The 14388-nt window shown below is 44.4% G+C and overlaps 1 long non-coding RNA gene across 1 annotated transcript; it reads right to left on the minus strand.

Annotated features, from left to right (window-relative positions):
- Window positions 1-2989: 2989 nt before the first annotated feature.
- Window positions 2990-3832, minus strand: LOC138353290 (uncharacterized). Its single transcript, XR_011223108.1, has 3 exons — window positions 3444-3832; window positions 3219-3296; window positions 2990-3091 (listed from the first exon to the last, which is right to left on the minus strand). It is a non-coding gene; the product is annotated as an uncharacterized lncRNA (long non-coding RNA).
- Window positions 3833-14388: the final 10556 nt, after the last annotated feature.

Genomic DNA, 14388 nt, shown 5'->3' on the forward strand with positions numbered 1-14388 from the left:
GAGTAGTTCAGTCATACACGCCCCGTAAAGACTATTAAAGTCTAAGTAGATGATGTAGCTACTATCTTCCCCTAGATCTAAGCCTGTGTGCCTGTTCTCCACATTCGTGTACTGTCTCGTTACACTGGTGAACCCACCTCGGAGATTCCGACGAAGTAAATCATATAACATTGGGTCTGACACAACATCAAGTTCAACTTTCGATTTAAGCAAGAACACATCCCAAGCAAATGAGGGTAAAGAAATGTAGTGTGAAATGTCTAATTTGTAGAGAGCAAGCATGGTATCTCGCCAGACTGTGAACACATCGGCTAGCAATCCTGTGTCCACTTTGAGGTAAAGGAGCAGATACTCCCCTATGTTGCGACATTTAGCCAAATCAAAAATTTCTAAGGCTTGTTTATAATCTGTTTCTGACAACTCTTCGTCTTTTAGTGTATTGTAAAACTTATCACGAGAAGGGAGTTGTGGTTCATCTAACACAGACATAGAGGATAAATAATCATAGCAGAATGATTGTTTACCCTTCAGCAGTTTTGGGATGGCCGCTTTATTTACCTCTTTTAACATAGCCAAAGTGAATGTGGTAGGCTTCCCACTATCAATATGATCCTTGGCTATTCTTCCAAGCGAGCCGTTGAGAAGGGCTAAACTATCCAAAAATCTTAAGTTGTTCACATCGACTTTCATAAATTTAAATCCATCCTTGGCTAATATATCTATTTCACTTCCTGGTCTATCTCTCATCTCGTTTAGGATTACTCCTAAATCGTAGGAAGCGTTGTGTGAAAAAGTGTATAGGAACTTGTATGAATTTACACACTGCAAATTACATCTATCACAGTAAGCTGCTTGATAATTGTGGAATCTTACTGTGTGGTCGTGATGACGGACTTTGATTACATCTTCTCCGTTGAAAGGTACATCACAGAGTTCACAGGCTGCTTTTGTCTCAAATATTGCCTGCTGTTGCTGTGACATGTGAAGTTCATAGGATGCTAACCCTTTCTTGATTCGTGCCCATGACGCTTCTAGCGTGGTTATAAAGTGATTGGCCGCATCTTTACCCAAATAAGTATCTTTCTCAACAATATTCTTCTGTCTGTCAATGATGATGTACGCATACGCCACTGCATTGTGACGTGTTTCTATCATTCCCTTAGGGTTCGAGCGGTCTAGCATGCACTCAAAGTCATAAAAGCACATGTGACTAGGACCATATCCCCGTCCATAGTTACGGAAAGTAATCTTCCTCTCTGGTGGGTAGAATTTGAGAGTCTGATGTACTTTGCATGTACTTTCATGACTCTGCATGCTATCTGCTGGGAGTGATATCAAACAACAGTGACAGAAGCTGTGATGACTTGGGATTAGATCTCCATGACCTCGTATATTACGTACATATTGGTTAAAATCCTTAATTAATACTAAATGTTGAGCTTCCAACATCAGCAATGGTATGACGTCTGTATATCCTCCTCTTCCCTTCCTAGCTAGTGTAATGTAGTGTCGTTGTCGTCTAGCATTTTCATCTCTTTCTAGTGAATAGATGAATATACTGACTTTATTCATTTTCTCTACCTTGAGAATATCCTCAAACGTCACTGCAGAATTGACATCTGCTGGCCATTTCATGTGTCTGAGACACCAACTAGCATTCACAGATCTAGCGCGAATATTATCTAGGTGCATTCCCTTAGCTAAACATTTATAAGCTGCAACACACTGCATAAGGCAAATATCTGCCTCTCCCTCTGGATTGAAAACCAATTTTTCCCACGCACGCCTTCAGGATAGTCTACATGCGAGCCTAATCTTATCGGATGTTCTATCTGACCACAGTTAATGTAAAACCCGGTGAGCCGCTCAACCAAGACATTGGACCCTTCCTTCGCTTCCAGATACTGGGATATTTTCTCTGTCAATTCATCAGCCCAAAAATCAATAAGAGTTTCTACTTCCTCTAGAGTAATTCTTTGCCCCTCACCTCGTATGGGAAAGCCATCGTTATTTATAGGATCCAATAGATTATCCTCACCGTCTTGTTGTACATTTAAATTTCGCACAATTAGAGTGATGTCTGGGTAAATTAGGAGGAATGGGTGTCGTGGAGAGAAGAGGGATCGAACCTCATTAATGAAAAAATCCCTGTATGTTCTCAGATAGAGTCCTGGTGAGGTGTTAACATGTTCTGGTATGGAGAATGAAAGCCGGACATAGCTGCCGTTATAGTTATCAATTCGATCTAGCAGCTGAGGTTGAATTTCTAGGGCAGGTGGAGGAGAGGGGGAAAGAGGTGGAGGGGGTGATGGGATGGGGCTGGGAGGGGTGGGGGGTGGTGATAACCCTCCCCCTCCGAGATGAATGGGTGAGACCGCTGGCTCAGCTACTACGCCAGACGGTGGTAACAAGTCAGAATTGACAGACGCTGGTGGGTCAAGGTCACGGTCTGCTGAGCTGTCGTCTGAGTCACTGTCTGAGATGAAAATGGTACGATTCTCACCACTGCTGCTGCTGCTGCTGCTGCTGCTGCTGTCATAGCTGTCGCTGTTTGATTGGGGTATGGGGCTGAGGGAGGAACGGGGGGTTGAGTGGGCGGGTGAACGAGTCCTCCTCCCCTCCCTGTGAGAGCCGGAAGTGGCTACTGTCCGCCCTGCTGTGACACTCTCACTGCCACTGCTGCTGCTGCAGCTGTCGCTGGATGCCAAATCTATGCACAGCGGTGTGTCGTCTGTAAAAAAAAGAAAACATATTATCTCTAGAAAGAATGAAAGCGTATATATTATGAGGTATGGGAACAGACTAGGGGGATTAATATGTTTAGGAAATAGACTGAAATCGGACAGTAATAACTTACTTATGTCTTGGTGAATGGGTTGAGCAGGTGAGTGGGTATGAATTCGTAACATCGTGTTAACCGGGGGTGATACAGTCTCGTAGCCCTCCATCTGTCGGGGTGGGTGACCTTGATGAAGGGGCTGTGACCCCCGGCGAGTGAGATGTGCTCTCCTTAGCTCAGTGTGTGAGGAATGGGGTATAGGCTCGATGACGTCGATCTGTTCCCTCCGTCGATTGAGGTATGGATTATAACCTGAAATGGAACAAATAATATTCAGCACGGGTGAATGGGGAAAAAATATGTTTATTATTATGCATGTGTGTTCGCTTGCAAGTGGATGAAATACAGATACGAGAAGTGTATTTTATATGCTACCTACGTTTATGTGAAGTTTCATTCCGACGATGACCTCCTCGCGGGGCGGGTGAGCAATAAGGACACTTCACGGTTTTGTAAACTGAAATTGGAAAGAACATATTTAACTGTGTGGAATGTAACAGCTCGAATGAGAAAATATTCTCACACTATAGTAGTTTACACGCGATATTTCACCTGTGGATGACATAAAATGAACTGTGGAATATTAAATAAGAATAACACTCACGGTTATCACAGAAAATCTGCTGACATCGCTTGCATTTGATGTCGTAATGTCCTAGGGGCGGTTTTTCACAGCTAGCGCATTGCAGTCGACACACTTGATTCGGTGATGGAATATAAAACACTCCGCATTTCATGCAGGCTGTAGAGCTTCGCCTTTCCATGACATGGAGCTGTATGACGCGTGTGTATCGGATGAAGTCTCGCAGGGAACTGGCGGGGCGTTTGTGTGTGAGGGGAGTGAAACGACCTGGGTCAAATGAGAAGTGATTGATGGGTGACAGGTGAGGGTCTGTCTGTCGGCAGGAGTAAGTACCTCGCGCCTCCTTACCGGAATCCACAGTGTATGGGAAGTCGTCGTGGGACGAACATCTCCACTCTTCTAAAGACAACGAAAACCTTTTAGACAAATGGTCCCCCAGTTCCGCTGGAGAGTGCTCTCTCACCCCTCAACACTTGCGATTTCCTGTAGGGGAGTCAATGGGTTTGTCTAACCACATAATGGCCCAGAGCACTCTCTCCAGACGAAGGGGAAACTCCATCCAGCTCCCATCCCAAAACAACATAACAGGCCGTGCTGCCTTCTCTCATCTACACACTAACTCACGATCAACTCTTTTACTCCTTCCTCCATCTTCCTTCTATTTTCTCACTCTATCACTTACTCTACCACTTGCTCTCATCTTTCCTGAGCACTTACCTTAACCCCCGAGGACTGGAGCGACGCGCTCCAATTACCTCCGACACGCGCCATAACTTCCGGGAAATTCCCCCAAAAGCCTATGTGACTAGACACCCGCGCGCCACCTGTCAGGTGAGAGCGTCCGAAACGCGCCAAACTTCCGGGAAAATCCCCCAAAACCCTGTGTGACTAGACACACGCGCGCCACCTGTCGGCTGGCACTCCATGGAGGACCAGCTGGCAGCTGGTGCGCGCGGTTCTAGTCACATATTTCACTACTCCACACACCCAACCACACTACCACACAACCCCCACCACACTACCACAAACCCACCACACTTCCAAGCACCCCTCCACATTACCACACCCCCCACACTACCACACCCCCCACCACACTACCACACTACCCCACCACACTACCACACCCCACCACACAACCACACACTCCACCTCGCTTCCACTCACCCACCACACTTCCACATTCCCCACCACACTACCACACTATCCCAACACACTTCCACACTCCACTACACAACTACACTTCCCACCACACTACCACACACCCCACCACACTACCACATTCCCCACCACACTACCAAACCCCCCACCACACTTCCACACACCACTGCACAACCACACTTCCCACCACACTCCCACACACCCCACCACACTACCACACACCCCTCCACACTACCACAGAACCCAACACACTACCACATAACCACGATACTACCACATACCAAACCGCACTACCACACACAACCACACTACCCCACCACACTACCACATAACCCACCACACTTCCACCCCCCACCGCACTACCCCACCACACTACTACATATCCCACCACACTACCACACACCCCAGCACACTACCACACACCCAAGCACAATACTTCAAAACCCCAACACACTACCGCACACCCCACAACACTACCGCACACCTCACTACACTGCCACACCCCCACCACACTAACACACATCCCACCACACAACCCCATGACACTACCACACCCCCCACCACACTACCACACAACCCAGCACATTACCACACACCCCAAACCATTACTACATAACCCCACCATAACACTACACACCCCACCACATTACCACACACCCCACACCAATACTACACAACCCCACCACACTAACTCACACTCCTCCACACTACCACACACCCCCATCACACTACCACAAACCCCACCACACTACTACACACATCCCACCACACTAACACACACCCCACCACACTACCACCACACTATCACACACCCCACCACACTACCATGCACACCACCACACTACCACACACACACCTGTTTCCACAGGGCTACTATGTAGTGAGAGAAGGGAGAAAAGGAGGTAGTGTAGCTCTGCTACTAAGAGAAGGTTGGAGTTTCGAAGAGATGGTAATTCAGAACTGTGAAGGTTTCAGTGACTAAATTTCTGGCACCATAGCAACTGGAGGACAGAAAATTATAATAGTAGTCATATATAACCCCCCACCAAATGACAGAAGACCCAGACAGGAATATGATAGAAACAACTTGGCCACCATCAATATAATAGAGAGAGCAGCTTCTGTGGCTAGCAGGAACGGATCCAGACTTCTAATCATGAGAGACTTCAACCATGGGAAGATAGATTGGGGGAACAGAGACCCACATGGAGGCCCAGACACATGGAGAGCTAAGCTGCTGGATGTGGCAACAAGAAACTTTCTAAGTCAACAATTCAAGGGACCGACAAGAATGAGAGGAGGGGATGAACCAGCCTTGCTTGATCTGATATTTACCCTAAATGAGTCGGATATAAGGGAAGTTAAGTTGGAAGCCCCCTTGGGAATGAGTGATCATAGTGTATTGAGCTTTGAGTACCTGGTTGAGCTGGGAATTATCACACCCAAAAAAGAACTGGGAAACAAAGGGCTGGCGTACCGAAAGGGAAACTATGAGGAAATGAATAAATTCCTATGGGATATACATTGGAACACAGAACTCGGAACCAAGTCCGTACAAGACATGATGGACTGTGTCACCCAAAAATGTCAGGAGGCTGTAAGCAGGTTTGTCCCAGCCTGACAGGAAAAAACAGAGAAGCAAAGGAAGAATCCGTGGTTTAATAGGGAATGTATGAAAGCAAAGGAGCTGAACAAAAGAGCATGGAGGAACTTCCGTAATAACAGAACACCAGAAAGTAGAGAGAGATACCAGAGAACCAGGAACGAGTATGTCAGTGTGAGAAGAGCAGCTGAGAAATGGTATGAAAATGATATAGCTAATAAAGCCAAGACCGAACCAAAGCTACTACACAGTCACATCAGGAGGAAGACAACATTGAAGGACCAGGTGATGAAACTTAGGGTGGGCGAGGACAAGTACACAGAGAATGACAAAGAGGTGTGTGAAGAACTCAACAAAAGGTTCCAGGAGGTCTTTACAATAGAACAGGGAGATTTCGCGGCGCTAGAAGAGGTGGCAGCAAACCAGGTGACCTTGGATAGGTTCGAAATTACAAGAGATGAGGTCAAAAAGCACCTATTGGAGCTGGATGTGAGAAAAGCTGTTGGGCCGGATGGAATCTCGCCATGGGTATTGAAAGAGTGTGCAGGAGCACTTTGCCTACCACTCTCCATAGTGTGGTCACTGGAAACGGGGGACCTACCAGAAATATGGAAGACTGCTAATGTAGTACCAATATACAAAAAGGGTGACAGACAAGAGGCACTGAACTACAGGCCAGTGTCCTTAACATGTATACCATGCAAGGTGATGGAGAAGATTGTGAGAAAAAACCTAATAACACATCTGGAGAGAAGAGACTTCGTGACAACCCATCAACATGGGTTCAGGGAGGGTAAATCTTGCCTTACAGGATTGATAGAATTCTACGATCAGGTGACAAAGATTAAACAAGAAAGAGAAGGGTGGGCGGACTGCATTTTTTTGGACTGTCAGAAAGCCTTTGACACAGTACCCCATAAAAGGTTGATGCATAAGCTAGAGAAACAGGCAGGAGTAACTGGTAGGGCGCTCCAGTGGATAAGGGAGTACCTAAACAATAGGAAGCAGAGAGTTACAGTGAGGGGTGAGACCTCAGACTGGCGTGAAGTCACCAGTGGAGTCCCACAGGGCTCTGTAATTGGACCTATCCTGTTTCTGATATACGTAAATGATCTCCCAGAGGGTATAGACTCATTCCTCTCAATGTTTGCTGACGACGCCAAAATTATGAGAAGGATTAAGACAGAGGAGGACAGCTTGAGGCTTCAAGAAGACCTGGACAAGCTGCAGGAATGGTCGAACAAATGGCTGTTAGAGTTTAATCCAAGCAAATGTAATGTAATGAATATAGGGGTAGGAAACAGGAGACCAGATACAAGGTATCACTTGGGAGATGAAATACTTCAAGAGTCCGAGAGAGAGAGAAAGACCTGGGGGTTGATATCACGCCAGACCTGTCCCCTGATGCTCATATCAAGAGGATAACAGCAGCAGCATATACCAGGTTGGCTAACATAAGAACGGCCTTTAGAAACTTTTTAAGGAATCTTTCAGAACATTATATACCACATATGTCAGACCAATCCTGGAGTATGCGGCACCAGCATGGAGTCCATATCTAGTCAAGCATAAGACTAAAATGGAAAAGGTTCAAAGGTTTGCCACCAGACTAGTACCCGAGCTGAGAGGTATGAGCTACGAGGAGAGACTACGGGAATTAAACCTCACTTCGTTGGAAGACAGAAGAGTTAGGGGGGACATGATCACCACATTCAAGATCCTCAAGGGAATTGACAGGGTTGATAAAGACAGGATGTTTAACACAAGTGGCACACGCACTAGGGGACACAGGTGGAAACTGAGTGCCCAAATGAGCCACAGAGACATTAGAAAGAACTTTTTTAGTGTCAGAGTTGTTGACAAATGGAATGCATTAGGAAGTGATGTGGTGGAGGCTGACTCCATACACAGTTTCAAGTGTAGATATGATAGAGCCCAATAGGCTCAGGAACCTGTACACCCGTTGATTGACGGTTGAGAGGCGGGACCAAAGAGCCAGAGCTCAACCCCCGCAAGCACAACTAGGTGTGTACACACACACACACACACGCACGCACATGCACACGCACACACACACACACACAAACGGTCAGTCAGGGGAAAAAGTATTAACACCTGGGAACAGGGGATAGGACCTTACTATACCCCACCCCCCCTCTTATCCCACCATCTGACCTGACCTGACCTGATCACCATCTCCACCCCCCCCAATTCCCCTTTTTTTTTGGGGGGGGGAGTAAAGAGGAAGGAGAGCCATATGTGAAGGGAAGTATAGAAGTGGGAAATACAGTGAGAGGTATGAAAGCAGGCGGTCTGTTCGGCACGATGTGTGGGTGTTGGCAGCTAAGCTAAGCTTGCTCCCTCCTGTCAGGGAGCTGTGAGTGTGTGAGAGGTTCTTCACATGTGTTTCACCATATATGGATGTCCAAAGATGAATACTGTGTAGCATTCATTTATACACACTCCGATGCTTCCACACGTTGTTCTGTTTAAGGCTTTTTATTTTAATATTATTATTTATCGAGTTGTTCATACATACGTATTATTATTTATCGAGTTGTTCATATATACACATATATGAACTGTTCAAATATACATATATATATCTCATCTGGGGATTATATACTGTGGGCGGGGTTTTCATCCAGAGAATCGAGGCTCTTGGGCCACCAGCTGTGGGAGCAGGGCGTCTTATCTTGGAGCAATCTTTCTAACATTGGGTCCTCTAACATTTCGATGGTGTTCCACACCCTGATGGCTTGGTGTTGCAGTCTGATGTTTAGTGGCTGTATGTTCAGGAGTTCATGGAGCTCTTGGATTGTCTGATCATATGGTGGACGGTGTTTTGCTGCTCTCCTTAGCGCCTTATTTTGTACTGCTTGCAGTTTCTGCATGTTAGTTTTCTTTATGGTGTGCAGTGGTACTGGGGGATACTCTAGATGCGGCCGAACTAGATCCTTATATAGGTGGATCTGAATGTTAGTACTGAGGCTTCGGAATCTTCTCAGTTTTCTTAATGCTGCTTTGGCTTTGTTTAGTCGGTCCCTTACATGAATTTGTGTCCCTGTTCTATTTATCATAAGTCCCAGTATTCTGCCTACCTCCGCATATTGGATCGGATGGTTGTCAAGGATGATGGGGTCCGGGTTTCTTTTCACAATGTGTATTATCTGAAACTTTTGTTTGTTGGTGCTAATTTTCCTTTGCTTCTCAAAATTGTTTATGAGTTCAATTGCCGCCTTGGTCTTGTCGGCTAGTAGCGGCTTTGATGGGCCCGGTTTGTGGGAAATTTTTACCCACCATATCTAATAATCATCTAAGAAATGTATAATTTCTATATCATATCTATATCATATCAAAATCATATCTAAATCGTATCAAAATCATATTAGAATCATTAAAGATTCATTATAGCTTGATCCTGGATGACAATGGCACCATGAACACGTACGCAACAGGGGCCCTTTTGATGCCTACGTGACTTTGTACATGATCTTTCAAGGATCCAGAAGCTTCTAGAAGGATTTGTTAATTAAAAAACTATTGGAACATTTATTCAACATCCGGTAGGGATAATATCGAATCCTTAATAAGATTCAGTGGTACTTTCAAATACTACTTATAATCTTTAAATCTTATATCTAATTATATTATAATCACATCTTATCTTAATCATAAGTCTAGACTGTAAAAATAATCAATCAATATTCATTGAAAGTTACCTCTCAAGGGAGAGAGAGGAGCATCTCGGGGGGCGAGAAGCGCCCACGACGATGCCTCGCGGCACTCCGCGTTTGTTTACAAATGAGTGAACAAGTGACTGATCCTTAGCGAACATTACCAGCTCAAGGACACCTTATCTAACATTTTAATCGCCAGTGAATACTCTCTAGAACTGGGGGAGTACCTGGACAATATCTACAAGGAAAATCCTGGAACATTACATAAAATAAGAGTGTAGTGGAGATCACAGTGACGCGGTTTCCACCACCTTCATTCCTATTCTTTATCAAATATCATTCTTCTGCAACGCAGTTAAAGAAAAATCACGTAGCAACGCTACCAGATCATCATACAGCAACGCTGTAGCAAAATATAGTGCCTAAACTCAACAAGAGAGAGTTAATCAGTCTGGCAAACTCGTCAGACAAGGCACCCCGACTGGCAGAGAAGTATATTGAGGGTTATTTGGTGTATGATTGGCCAATTGTATGCTTGTGTAACTTTAATATCCTATAAATCTGTCTGTTGGTTAAAAAGCGAGGCTAAGCCTCACATTTCAGTAAGTTTATTAAAATTGTAGTGTAGCTGTGAATCTTATCCAAGCACTGAACCTCATGAGTGTCCATTCTGTCAGAAAAGAATTCAGCCTCAATAAGTAAAAACCTCACAAGTGTCCATAGTTGGAAAAGATTCAGTCAAGCTAACTGTATAAACTGAATATGTCTGCATATATATTTGAATATATAAATTAAGTTATCAATTGCTTGCTTAGTTATTTATAAGTTATCATATAAGTTCATTTAATTGAATATAATTTCTAGTAGTTACTTAATAGTATTAAGACTACATTTAAGGTCATTTATTATACTTTTACAATTTAATTTGTTGTTTATAGTATAAGAACATATTGGCCGTTAAGTTATGGTACTAGGTTAAACTATGTATGTTTAAATCCCTGATTTAAACAGAGCCAGTGTTCAGTCATACAACTGAATTTATCAAATCTTATCCTTGTATAAAATACAAGCTGATGTGAGATCCCTGTCTACAGGTGGATTGGAACTTCTATCAACTAAGTCATTCACCCCACCTGTCCCTTACAGCCCACAGTCTGTCATTAGGAAAAGAGGATTTAGGATTTACAACCCTAGCTAGAGATTTTAGTTGAATTAATTTGCAGACAGTAAATTTTTAATTTAGTTCAGTACAAGTCCCTGGTAGTCTCCTCTTATATCAATCCCAGCAGGTTTTTCCCACACGGTTGGCAAATTATTTGGGTGACATCGTCATCGTATGTGATGTATTCGCCATGTTGGGGTTGGGGTAGGTCAGCTGTATATATGTTGAATAGAGTGGGGGAGAGGCAGCTTCCTTGTGGTACTCCACTTTTCAGTTCTATTACGTCACCCAAGTAGCTGCCGATATTAAGCCTTGCAGTTCTATTGTCTATAAAGCTGCAGAGAGTAGCAGTAAATCTCTCAGGAAGCCCTAGTTCAGATATCTTATATTTTAGGCCTGTGTGCCACACTTTGTCGAAGGCTTTCGAGACGTCCCTAAGCACTATATTACACTGATCTTTTTTCGACTTTGCGTTGGCTATATGCACGTAGATTAGGGCTATAGCTGTATGGGCCCCTCTGCGGTTTCTAAATCCATGCTGCCTGGTGTTATACCTCCCTTCCTCTTCCATGTACTTCACAAGTCTCTGATTGATAATTTTTTCGAATATTTTACCTGGTACTTCGAGGAGGGAAATTGGCCTGTAGTTTTCAGTTTAAGTTGAGGGTTTACCTGGCTTGGGGAATAATCTTATTGTGGCATTCTTGAAGTATGTGGGGAATAGTCCAGATGCAAGAGCTGCATTTAAGATACATGTATATTGATGGAGTGCAATTGTGAGGGAATCTAGATTCCCTCAGCTAGTTTTCCTAGTTTCTAGATTAGGCTAGTCGCTCTAGGGACTCTAGAAACTGAAGCTTTCAAACTAACATATGATGCAAGATGCAAGAGCTGCATTTAAGATACATGTGTATTGATGGAGTGCAATTGTGAGGGAATCTAGATTCCCTCAGCTAGTTTTCCTAGTTTCTAGATTAGGCTAGTCGCTCTAGGGACTCTAGAAACTGAAGCTTTCAAAATAACATATACTTGTGGGGTGTTGAATGAAAGCTTATGTTAAGGACTGTCGTTTGGGACTGGTTAGAGGTCTGTGATGGCTCTGTAGAGAGAATTACAGAAATTTTCCTGTTTCTGTGAAGTAGGATGGGAGTTGAGATGAAGTGGTGTAGGGAGGTACTTGACTCTCCCAACGGTTTTAGTTTTGTCACGAACAGCTGTGATTGGAAGCGGCACCATGGTGGTGTGCCGGCTTCCTGCTGATTGGTCAAGACAAAGTAGGGGGGGAGGTATGGGCATTTTGAATTTCCTTAGCCCGCGAAATCGTCAGTTTGAACTGGGTAGCAGGTGGACGAGGACGTAGCTGGGTGGAGGAGGGAGTCTCCCCCCTCCACCCCCGTTAATCGCGGATGTTACCGTGTTGTCCAGCAGGGATAGAACTCCTGCCATCCAAGGTTGTGTCTAGGCCCAATTTTCGTGAAATTTGGGGCCGATGAGGTACGGAAGGACCAGTAAAATAGCCTCAGAGACAGTGGGCACCCATGAAGCAGCTGGCAGAGCCTCATGGTGTAACAGGTGGTTCAAATAACCTGTCTAGTGTTGATGGACAATTGGCGGAATACGGGCAGGGCCTCCTAGAGTAATTGTGGTGAGATTTCAGGCCCCTGTTGGACTTTGAATTCCGCCAGGCAGCTTCAGTGTCGGGACGCTGCCGGCCATTGTAACCCCAGTGTAGAGCAAGGCAGGCTCTGGTTTAATGGGGTTGTTGGTGATTCCCCTTCCACATGTGTATGCCCGGGGGCCACCCACAGGCCACCCGCCCTCCCGGCTCAGCCACCCGCCTGCCCGCGCACCGGCTACCCCCCCCCCCCCACTCTCAGCTCGGGAGGGGCGCTGTGGGCCACGCGGTGGCCACCTGCCTTGGCCACCCCCCTTGGGCCACTTGGCCACTTTCCCGGGACAGCCTAGGGCCACATCTTGTCGACGCACGAGGAGCAAGCTAAGTGTTGACAGCCAGAGAGGTAGTGACCTGCGAAATGAGTGAAATGAGGAAACGTGAGTACAATAGTCAGAGTGTAACAGTGTCTCAGTATTAGTGGAAATTCCGGTAAAGCTGTGTTGTCCCATAGCCCTGCCAGGCTAGGGAAGCAGCTGAGAGACAGCTGTCTGTAGCACGTCCAGGTGACTGGGTGAGAGTACCTGGAGATAGATGTTGTACACGACCACACTGTAGTTATATATATATATATATATATATATATATATATATATATATATATATATATATATATATATATATATATATATATATATATTGTGGTGTTTGTGTGTTACTGAGGAAGTCTTGGTTGTAGGGTTGATGTAAAGTCATGACTTGGTTACTGACTTTAATACTTAATATGATTACATGACTAGTAGCTACCAAGCTTGGCGGGCGTCCTGTACGCTCCCTTGTTTACCTTCCTTCTCTCTCTGGCGTCCCAGCCGCCGCACATAGAAAACGGATGGTACCATTTTCTGTGAACATGACATCCCTCCTTTTCTTTAAAAAGAATGAATACAGGATGTCTACCATGCTTGTAGCACAAAGCAAAGTTATTGACACAAAGTAAGTTATTAACATATCAAGAGATACTGCATACATTTAACATTAATTAAGCACACAAAGAATTTAAACAACTTAATCTTTTCCACAAAGGATTTCAATGTTAAAAATACATATGCAATGTTAAACAAACATGAAAGAAACTGTAATACAAAGTTACAAAATATTGAATGAGATATCTGCATTATTCAAACAATATTAAATTTAGTTTAGCACAATAAGTAAATACTTTTCATTACATAGGAACACAATTAATCATCAAATCGTGTAGGGCGTTTAACATGACGTTTAGGACGAGAGTCCTTAAATGCAATAACATCCCTTGATGAATTGTTTGTCGGGTTATAACTATTTTTTTCTTTTTCTTTTGCACGACTTTGCACTTCATCATTTTCTACACTAGTTGGAATCACTTTGAAATAAGCCATATTACGTGTTATACTATGATCTCTATTACTAGCTGTTACCATAGTTCCTTTTACACTAATCACTTTATATGGTTTTGTATCATACGGCATATCTAACTTTCCCTCTTTTTTCTTTTTAACGAGAACAGTGTCACCAACCTTTATGAACTGTTCCTTTGCATGTTGATCATGAGCAATTTTCATTTTGCCCTTGGCTAGTGCATCCTTCTGAGCGAGACGTTTATCCGTTACCTCGGCTGGCATGACGGGTAGTGCGATTCTCATAGGACGTCCAAATAAAAGTTCACCAGGTGACTTGCCCAGTGTTCCATGCGGTGTTGCACGGTAGTTCCT

Source organism: Procambarus clarkii, chromosome 57 (genome assembly GCF_040958095.1).
Source record: "Procambarus clarkii isolate CNS0578487 chromosome 57, FALCON_Pclarkii_2.0, whole genome shotgun sequence".
NCBI classification, from domain to species: Eukaryota; Metazoa; Arthropoda; class Malacostraca; order Decapoda; family Cambaridae; genus Procambarus; species Procambarus clarkii.